Source organism: Malus domestica, chromosome 02 (assembly GCF_042453785.1).
Source record: "Malus domestica chromosome 02, GDT2T_hap1".
Classification (NCBI taxonomy): domain Eukaryota; kingdom Viridiplantae; phylum Streptophyta; class Magnoliopsida; order Rosales; family Rosaceae; genus Malus; species Malus domestica.
In genome coordinates this window covers 2,278,379-2,288,840 of record NC_091662.1, presented here as the reverse complement: position 1 = coordinate 2,288,840, position 10,462 = coordinate 2,278,379, and positions in this window count along the sequence as shown.

The window sequence follows — 10,462 nt, the reverse complement described above, 5'->3', positions numbered from 1 at the left end:
CTTTTGGATGCATATTGCCTAATCTGTTTATGATGCATGTTAACTATTTCTGATCCAATATAGAGTGTGAGTGTGACCACTCCTTCTTCCTTATTAAAAAAACTTATATGAAATGAATTCAACGTTTACCATAACGTCTTTATTACAGTCATTAAAACAAAACTACATACGATAATGAACACGTTCTATATAAATTGCTCTCCCTCATTTTCCTCTTGCTAAGTTTAAAGTTCTAAGTGAATTCCAACTACAATCATCGTAATTCAGCTTCGTTTGTTTTAGAGTGACTCCTGCACTAATATTAGCTAATCATTATTTTTTGGACTAATTATAGTGGGTAAATTACACTGTGCCCCCTCATGTTTTGGTGCAATTTCATATATTCGTTAGTCAAACCGTTAGTTTGATTGTTAAATAATGATGTGGCATTTGTAAGACCTACATTTTTGCTGACGTGGATTTCACTAACATGCCACATAGGAAAGAAAATAGGGTAAATTACACAAAACTATCTTTACTATTGGGCCAGTCATAGTTTCATGCCTCATCTTTAAAAAAATGTCAATGTCATACCTCATCTACGAATTTATTACAATTTCGTACATTCCGTCAGTTGTCTGTCAATTCCTCTGTTAAATGCTAACGTGGCTTGAGACGGGACCCACTTTCTATTAAAAAACTGATTAAATATTTTAAAAAGGGACACTTAGTTTCCAGTCCCTCTTGATCATATATTATAGACTCACATCTTATTAGTTTAAAAACTTTGATTCAAGTCCTCCATTTATTACATTGTGATAAATTACATTATGCTAGCTCACCTTAACGATGAACATATATGCACCTTAAATTACTAACCTTTCCACTGAGACCTCCAAATTATCCAATCTAATTAACCTCCAAATTATCCCAAATTTATTTCACATATCAGTGATATTAGGCACACCAAATATCAGTTTAATTTGATTTTCAAATTTGAAATAATCTGCACTGCTTACAACCTAGCCAACTAGAACCCACACACAATTTTCTTCTGTAAAATCACCCAAGCAATCCAAAAGTTGATTAGAGTTCAAAATCATAACACCGTTAATTGTAGTATATTTGCCGTACAATTGTTTATGTTTCAATCTTTGTACCCATGAACCAAAACTTTCTTTTGTCTTTCTACCCACAAAGTGCAAATTAAACCTGCCTTTTGTGTTCATCTTTGTACCCTATTATCTCATATTTATATGTACCCACTGTAATTGTACTCCAACAAAGGAATTGTGAGAAAGAATATACCAATTGTAATGTGGAATTCAAATATACACGTTATACAAATTGTATATGTAACAAGTCTAGAAAAACCATAACATGTTTATGGGTGCAAATATCCCAAATGCATCAATGGGTACATTTAAATTCACATGTACCCGTTAAAGAAATAACTTGAATTCAAACTAAGATATAAACGAAATAAAAAGCTATGTACCAAAACATATTTTGTTTTGCCTAATATGTAGGAATTGATTAGTTCTCATAATCTTATGAAATTTTGAAAAGAAATGAATTAATTACATTTAAGGGTGGCATAAAGTTTTAAATGTAAATATGCTGATGTGTATAATGTTGAAGGACTTTGATCAAAAATTTAAAATCAATTGGATTTCAATCAAAGGATATTGGTGGTTGGGGATTTCATCCTAATTTATCCTTTAAAAAAATAAATTAAATATTAACTAAATATTAAAAAAATTTAAATTAAAAAAAAAAAAACAAAAAACAAAACCCACACCCATATCTTCCCCATCGACCCGTCCCCCCCCAAACCTTCCTTCACCACCCCACCACCGCCTTTCTTCCTCCATCTTCACCACCCCACTGCTACTTAATCTCTTATCCTGAGCCACCAACAAACCGACCTCGAGCGAACCAAGAAGATCCTTGACGGTGCGTGAAGCCTTCTCCTGGATCACTGTTGTCTCATTGTTCAACTCGAACCCGAACTCCTCGAGATCGTAGTGGTAGTTCGGGATGACAGACTCGGACTTCGTCGCAAATCAGACCTTTGAAGCTTCATGCCCCGATGCCGTAATTCGGACGCGGACTACGGTCTAGTTCCCAGTCCGGGTTCAGGTCGATGTCGTCGTTTTGGGCGTCTGGGTGCAGATCGTCGGAGGGAAGGGGTCGTCGAAGAAGACCGACTTGAAGAAATCCATGGGTGAAGACTGACTTGAAGATTTGGGTGTAGGATCGGAGGAGAGAGGGTTGGGTGGGACGCGGTGGAGAGAAGGTAGAAGGGTGATGAGAAGTTTCATGAGGGGGAAGGGGATCTGGGTGTGGGTTTAGTTTTTTTTGTTTTTTTTAAAATATTTAGTTAATATTTAATTATTTTTTTTAAATATTAAATCAAAAATTTAATAGAAAGTAGGTCCCGCCTCAAGCCACATCAGCATTTAACGAAGAAATGGACAGACAATTGACATAAGGTATGAAATTGAAATAAATTCATAGATGAGGTATGACATTGACATTTTTTAAAGATGGGGTATGAAATTGTGATTGGCCTAATAGTTGAGGTAGTTTTGGGTAATTTACCCAAGAAAATAATTAAGAAAAAATTTATGTTAATATTTTTAAACATTTATAATGGGCCCCGGCACTACTTCTATTCACCTTCAACCTTCTCATTCCCCTCACCTGCAACCCAACCCCACCTTAAAACAACCAGCAGCTAGGATATCAAACAACCCACCCCCAAAAAAACCCATATTTGTTTTCAACACAAAATCAACCGAAAATAATATATATATATATATATATATATATATATATATATATATATATATATATATATATATATATATATATGATATGAGATAGATTACTTAGAAGAAAAAAGATGGAACATATCGCCCCTCCCCTACACATCATTGTCGCCCTCCCACCTAATCCCGGCGGCCTCCTTCATCTCTTTCTCTTCCTCATTCTTTCACTCTAACCTCGAATTGGCCTCGATCGAAACCACGAGACGCACCCAGCAACAAAATCGAAGGTGCAGAGAAATATGAGTTTTGGGGATTTTGACTTTAGGTTCAGTGCCGATGAAAATCACGAGTTTGAGCTCACCTTCGATGACTTTTGGACGACTCTACATTCTGTCAGAGGCAAGATTGCGGATTCATCACATTCGAGGTCGAGCGTCTGCTGGGACTCTTGGTCCTTAAGTTGGCATGACCTCTTTTTCATCCTCGTCAATGTTCTCATCGTTCAGTTGGGAGATGAAGACGATGACAAACCAAGTGGCGATGGAAGACCATGAAGAGAAAGGAAGTTCTGGGTGTTTTTGGAAGTTTTATTATTTTTAATTATTCAATTATCTTTCCAATTTTTTTAGATGAATTTCTAATTAGAATAAAGAATTAACTTTTTTATCCACATGTCAGAACTGCTACAACCACGTAGGCAGTTGACAGAATGACTAAAAGAAAAAGAGACGGTTGTATGAAGTTGAAATGAAATAATAAAAAATGTATGAAATTGAAATGTTTTAAAGATGATGTATGAGGTTGCAATTACACCAAAACCTGAGGGGGTAAAGTGTAATTTACCCAATTATATTTTACACCTTTGTGGTTTAAGGTGATTTACAAAATTGTTCATATATATGGTTTCAATTTTCTAAATATTGATAAGTGAAGAAATGGAAAACGTACAAGTGTCACAATTGTATTGGCTAGTGTCCATGTCATCATAGAGCAGCTAGATTGGTTAGAGCTTTGTTAGGAATTTATTAGGTTGTTAAAGAAGTCTGTTAGTTTGTTAGAATCGAGGTGTATGGCTACTGCATATAAAGTAGTGAATGTAATCTCTCCTACTCATCAATTGAAGCTTAATAGTCTTTCTTCTCATTCTCCTTCACGCTCTTTGCTTTTGTTTCTTTTTCCGTGTTCAATTCTTAAGCTCAATATTGGTTAAGATTGGTACTGTTAATATGGTATTAGAGTAGGACGTCTCACGTGTGAAGCCCAATGGCCACATGTGCTCCACGTCACCTGAGTTGTGTTGTCCACGTGTTAAGCTTGAAAATTCGCTACACGTGAAGGGGCTTGTTGAGAATGGATCCCACATCGATGAGAGAATGGGCCTTGCATGTGCTTATAAGTAGTTGGGCTACTCCCTATATTACCAATTGGTTTTATGATGGAACCCCAACTTCTTCATGGTATCAGTTCCAATTTTAAGATATAAGTTGAAGAAGAACCCTGATATAAGTCAAAGCAGAAACCCTGATGGATCAATTTCAAGATATAAGGCTCGTTTAGTGGCTCAAGGGTACACTCAAGACTTGGCCTAAACTATTTTGAGACATTTAGTCCAGTTGTGATGCATACAACAATCAAGTTAATCATTTCACTTGCAGCTCATCACAAGTGGGAATTGAGAGAACTTGATATAAAAAATGCATTCTTGTATGAAGAAATGAAAGAAGAGGTATACATAAAGCAACCTCAGGGTTTTGTGGACTCTACACATCCATATCATGTTTGTAAACTGGTGAAGTCACTGTATGGTTTGAAACAGGCACAAAGAGCCCGGAATGCAAAGTTCACAGGGTCTGGAATGGGATTCCAAATGTCACATTCTGATACCTGTTTATTTGTCAAGCATGATGGATATGATGCTATATTGCTCTAATGTTATATGTAGATGATATTATATTGACATGGTCTAATTTTGTCAAAGTTCAAGCCGTTCTTCAAGAACTTAGTGGAGTGTTTGAGTTAAAAGATATGGGCAAGTTGTCATATTTTCTGGGATTGCAGATACAGTATAAAGACAATGGTGATATCTTCATTAATCAGTCCAAGTATGCAAATGACTTGATACACAAAGATGGGATGGATACTTGGAAACCAACTATAACTCCATGTAAGCCATATACTTAACTATTAGCATCTGAGGTTACATTATTACCTGATCTTACTGAGTGCAGAAGTTAGTTGGTGCACTTCAGTATCTAAACTTTACTATACCTGATCTATCATATGCTGTAAATGTAGCATGTCAGTATATGACCGATCCAACAAATATAATTTTGCTCTTGTAAAAAGAATATTGAGATATGTACAAGGTATCATACAGTGTGGTTTAACATATGCAGCTTCACCAGATTCATCAATTACCGCTTTCTCAGATTCTGATTGGGCAGCTGATCCCAACATAAGGAGGTCAGTCACGAGATTTGTGGTTTATGTGGGACACAATCCAATATCATGACAATAAAAAAAGCAAGCATCAGTGTCCAGAAGTTCTACAAAGGCAGAGTACAAGGCTTTTGCACACTGTGCTTTAAACATGGTGTGGATAAGGCTTCTGTTAAAAGATCTACATCAATTTATTGATGAACCACCAATGTTACATTGTGATAACCTTTTTGCTTTGGCCTTGTGTTCCAATCCAGTGTTTTACACTAGAATCAAACATTTAGACATAGATTTTCACCAGAGAGAGTGCAAAGAAAAGACTTGGTGGTATAATACATTCCAATAGAAGAACAAATAGCAGACATTCTCACCAAAAAACTGCATGGACTAACATTTGTTAAACACTGTTGCAATCTCAGGTTTGAATACCCCAGCTGAGATTAAGGGTGGATGATAAGTGAAGAAATGAAAAATGTACAAGTGCCACAATTGTATTGGCTAGTGTCCATGTCTTTTCATAGAGCAGTTAGATTGGTTGGAGCTTTGTTAGGTTGTTAAAGAAGTCTGTTAGTTTGTGAAAATCAAGGTGTAACGGCTACTGCATATAAATCAGTGGATGTATGCTATCTTACTCATCAATTAAAGCTTAATAGTTTTTCTTCTGCATTCTCCTTCTCTCTCTTTGCTTTCGTTTCTTTCTTTGTGTTCAATTTTTAAGTTCAGTATTGGTTAAGATTGGTACTATTAATAAATATTACACAGTATATGAGGTTTTGAATATCGATTTATGGCTTCAGATTCACTAGCATCTATCAACTTTATGTGATTCATTCCTTGCTAACTTGACCTCAATCCCTTGAAACTTAGAAATCCCTCACCTAAACATTCCTAAATGCAATTCTGAACACAACCCGTTTGAGCTACAATTCCTTACATCCCTGATGTCAAATTGATTTTGTTGGGCATATAATTATAGGCCATGCTTAATTAGTTTTACTGGTTTTTGTTGTTGGCTCCCTCATTACCCCAAACATAAAATCATACCAGAAGAATTTATGGAACTTCATCCAATTGATCTTTGTTGACTTAAAAAATGAAAACAAACAATAGCGATAATTAGACATTCTGGCAATTATTATTTGAATCTCTCTCAATTTATGCCTTCAGAATGGAATCAATGGATCACATGTCTTTGCAATGGTCATGGAGGGCAATTCTAATTCCCTATGTCTAACATTTTGTAGTCCATATATTCCTTAATAATTTGGTATCAACCCATTGGGACTTGAAAATCCCTTACCCAAAAATAGCGTTAAGAACAGTGTAAGAGTTTTTACAGAGCTAGGTCACTTTATTTATTGTTAATTGGTTTTATGGTGGAACCTTAACTTCTCTCAGCATATCAAATCAGGTTTATCCCATGTGTGAAACCAACGACCATAAGTGCTCGATGTCATCCACTATGTGATGCATATGTGTTTGGCTTGAAATTTCTCCACATATAAAAAGGCATGAGAAGACGTAAAGAATTGTCTTACATCGAAAAAAAGAAAACATTGCAATGAATCATAAGGTGTTAAGGTACTTCCCTTTATGATCAATTGAATTTTTTTTTTTGAACAAACGATATTATTTATACTAAGGGGAAGGGGTGGGCTTAGCCTCATAATAGATCAGCAATAATGTGGTTCAAACTCGCATTTGGCGAGAATCGAACCTAAGACCTCTCACTTACAAGTGAAAAGGAATACCACTAGACCGTAATACTAAGTGGCTGATCAATTGATTTTTAAAATAAAACCTTAGGCTTTCTTCTGTTAGGAACATTTACCCCTGCAATTCTCTTAATATTACACCCAGAAAATCAAGCCATTCAATCGAAGAACTAGAAATAATAGTCCCCCCAAAATCCTCCTCATAGGATCTGTTGATCACCACATCCCAATTTTTTCCTAAAATTAGAACTACAGAATTATTGAACTTACATTCATCAAAGTCTCGTCCTCTTTCTATTGAATTATTGAACTTGAATTTTTCTGGCCGAAAAAAAGTTGTACATTTCATTGCTCACATGCATCTTTAATAATCTAGGAGTCTCATTGGCAAGTGGACTCGATGGGATTGCCCCATTCTTTGGGGCGTCAGATTGACTTTGACAATGACATCCTAGCAATTTGAAACTACATTTAGAATTGAGAGATAGACATTGATGATGATGAGTTTATGTATGCACACACACTTACATATACGAAAAAAATATAATCAGATCAATAATTTTGTTACACCATCTGTTCTAAAAATCCATATGCATAAAAGAAAAACAAGAAGAATAAAATATTGTGCCTAGTGGAGCCCCATATCCATGGACGATGGATTATCAGTGGGAATAATGCGAAGTGGGGAGAAGGGAACAACAAAAGTAATTCTTGCTCATAATTCTCCCATCTGCTCTTTCGCTATGCTAAATTGCTGAGGGATAGGTGGGATTCAGAAATAAAGGTGGGGTTACCATCCTTATCTACATCTCATAGGCTTAAAGGGGCTTAGCAACAAACTACGTATGTAACTTAGAGTTTAGGGTTTAACGTATGTTTGAATGAAACAAATATGATAGCAATCTAAAACCCTAATAATAAGAAGTAGGAAAGTAATTATAGAATTGTTGTCATTTTGCTATCATGTTTGTTTCATGGTCAAATCTTTACAAGTACGTACTGAAAGTCCATAGGCATATTAAATTTCTTGTCATTTTCGTCTTGAAAAATTTGTGGTATTTTTATTTCCTTTAGTCTATGGTATAAGATTCAAAGTTTTGCCCAATTTCTCTTCTTTCACAAGATTTGCTTCAAACACCATACCGACCAACCTAAGAAAAATAAAACAAACGAAAATGGACACATGAAATCAAGAAGGAACTTAAACTATACGAAATGACAAGAGGTGTATTTATAAGCATCCAATCTAGAAACAAAATGGAGAGACTTAAACCCTAATAACAAGTAAGAAAGTAATCATAAACCTTATTCTACTAAAAAAATCTAATACATAATTAAGTATAAAAAAAAAACTTCAAAAATTAATTAAAGAGGTATTTGTTGGTTTGCCTCCCGAACTTGTATAGAGTTGCCAATTTTCTCCCTGAACTTTAATTTTAGCCGATTACCCCATGAACTTCTACAATTGGTTAATTTCCCACTGAACTTTAACTTTAGCTCGTTACCCCTCTAAAATTTTATAAATAGCCCATTCCCCCCCCCTAGCGTTTAGATTTTAAAAATTTTCATCCAAGTTTTCATTCTTTTTGCCCCATACAGTTGTTATTCGTTGTCTGCGTGATCAAAATGGACAAAAATTAGATGAAGTTTTTTAAAATCTAGCTTTTGGGGAGAATTGGCTAATTATAAAAGTTCAGAGGGTAATCAGCTAAAATTAAAGTTCAAGGAGAAAATTGATAGCTAGCTCTATACAAGTTTGGGGAGCAAATCGACAGATATGCCATTAATTAAATTGATTAACTGTTGATTTTCCCAACATATTCATGAACGATCGACTATTTGTGGGAATAATGGAAAGTGGGAAGAAGTTAAAGTATTTTGTCCTCATAATTATCCACCCAGTGATTTTTTTGGCAGTAGGAGCTCATTCTCAGTCTCTCGTGTGGACTGTCTTCTTCGCAATGCATACACCCAATAATTTTTTAGCAGGAGGAGTTCACTCTAGCTTGCATCTAATGTTTTGTAGGGACATTTCTCACTAACCTAACCTAAATCTCTTATACTTTGTAATCCTTCATATTCAGCACAACATAAAGCAGAAATTTTGAATATGACGATCGTATTGCCTAAAATAAAAGTTAATGGATGATATTGGTGACATGGGTTTCAACTATTACTAGCCATACAGATACTCGTCTGTCCTCTTTCCAGAAGAGCTACACACGGGTCTTTTGGGATTTTCATATGCAATGTTTGTGGATAACAAAAATAATAGGAAAACGTTTTTTGACAAACGATACAGGATTAGTTTGTTAGTTGTTAGGTGAGAAGATGATCAGTTGGGATCAAACTCGCATCAAAATGCATATGCATAATTATTTTTCACTACTACAGTAAAACGCCATCTGCATAGAAAAACTTATTCAATGTTGTCTTATCTGTGTTGGCCATTTATATCCACATGCCTATATATTAACCCCTGCATACATCTATGGTCAAAGTGAAGCAAATCTCCCTATATATTAGTTAGAGCACTCTCATCCTTTGACAGCTGGTACAACATTAGGGAAACTAGATGCATATGATTTTGTTGAGACTCTAGAGCATATTAATTAAGTTTGAAATGAAAGTTTTGCACAAAGTGATCGAAATATATTGTATCTTTTTCAGTTATTGTCGATTGATTTTGAGTTGAATGTTTGAATTCTAACAACGTAAGCCACCGTATGCATGCGATATCAACACAATAATTTTGAATGGTTTGAAGTTAGAGAAATGCTAAGGGGACTCTCTCATAGTGGGACTCTTAGCCACCTTACAGTTTAAAGTCAATTCTGGTGCCAACATTATAAAATATTGTGTCAAAAGCATAAGATGATAGAGAGCCTATGAAGAGTTTATAAGAGTATTCGTAACATTTCTCTTGAAATTAAAGTTAACATACACACACATATGGATCATCCATGCATGTTAGGGGGGTAGTAGGATTCCCAACATAAATAGACCAAAACCTGAAGCTCCAAACTTTCCGCAATGACAACTTAGTGCAGTATCGTGTACAGAATGCAACATACAGTAGAGGGTCAATATTGATACAAGCCATGAAAATGTAGCCATGCGCTGCATGTGGAAGGTGTTCCCTAATTAATTAATAATGATAGCTAAAAGTAGTTGGTTTTATCGACAAGGACGACGATTGCTCCATTTGCCGGTGGTACGTACTCTTTGAACACTATACTATTATGGTATAAGTCCTGCACAAAATGCACATATTTGATCCATGAAATGAAAGGACGTGGTTCCATTTCTTGAAGGGCATCCATGTATTTACACAAATACTATATAAATTCTCTTGCATGCATACTTAATTTGAAGGTCAGATCATGTGATGGAAATGTAGGGATAAGTTTAGATCAAATTAAGATCAAACGAATTAGAAACGTATGATGATTGAAACACTGAAAATAATGTGCGTAAATTCATGTACATATTAGCAGCTTAGTGATTTTCCCACTTAATCTCGTGAGTGTAAGATATTGTAAACACTTAATTTAG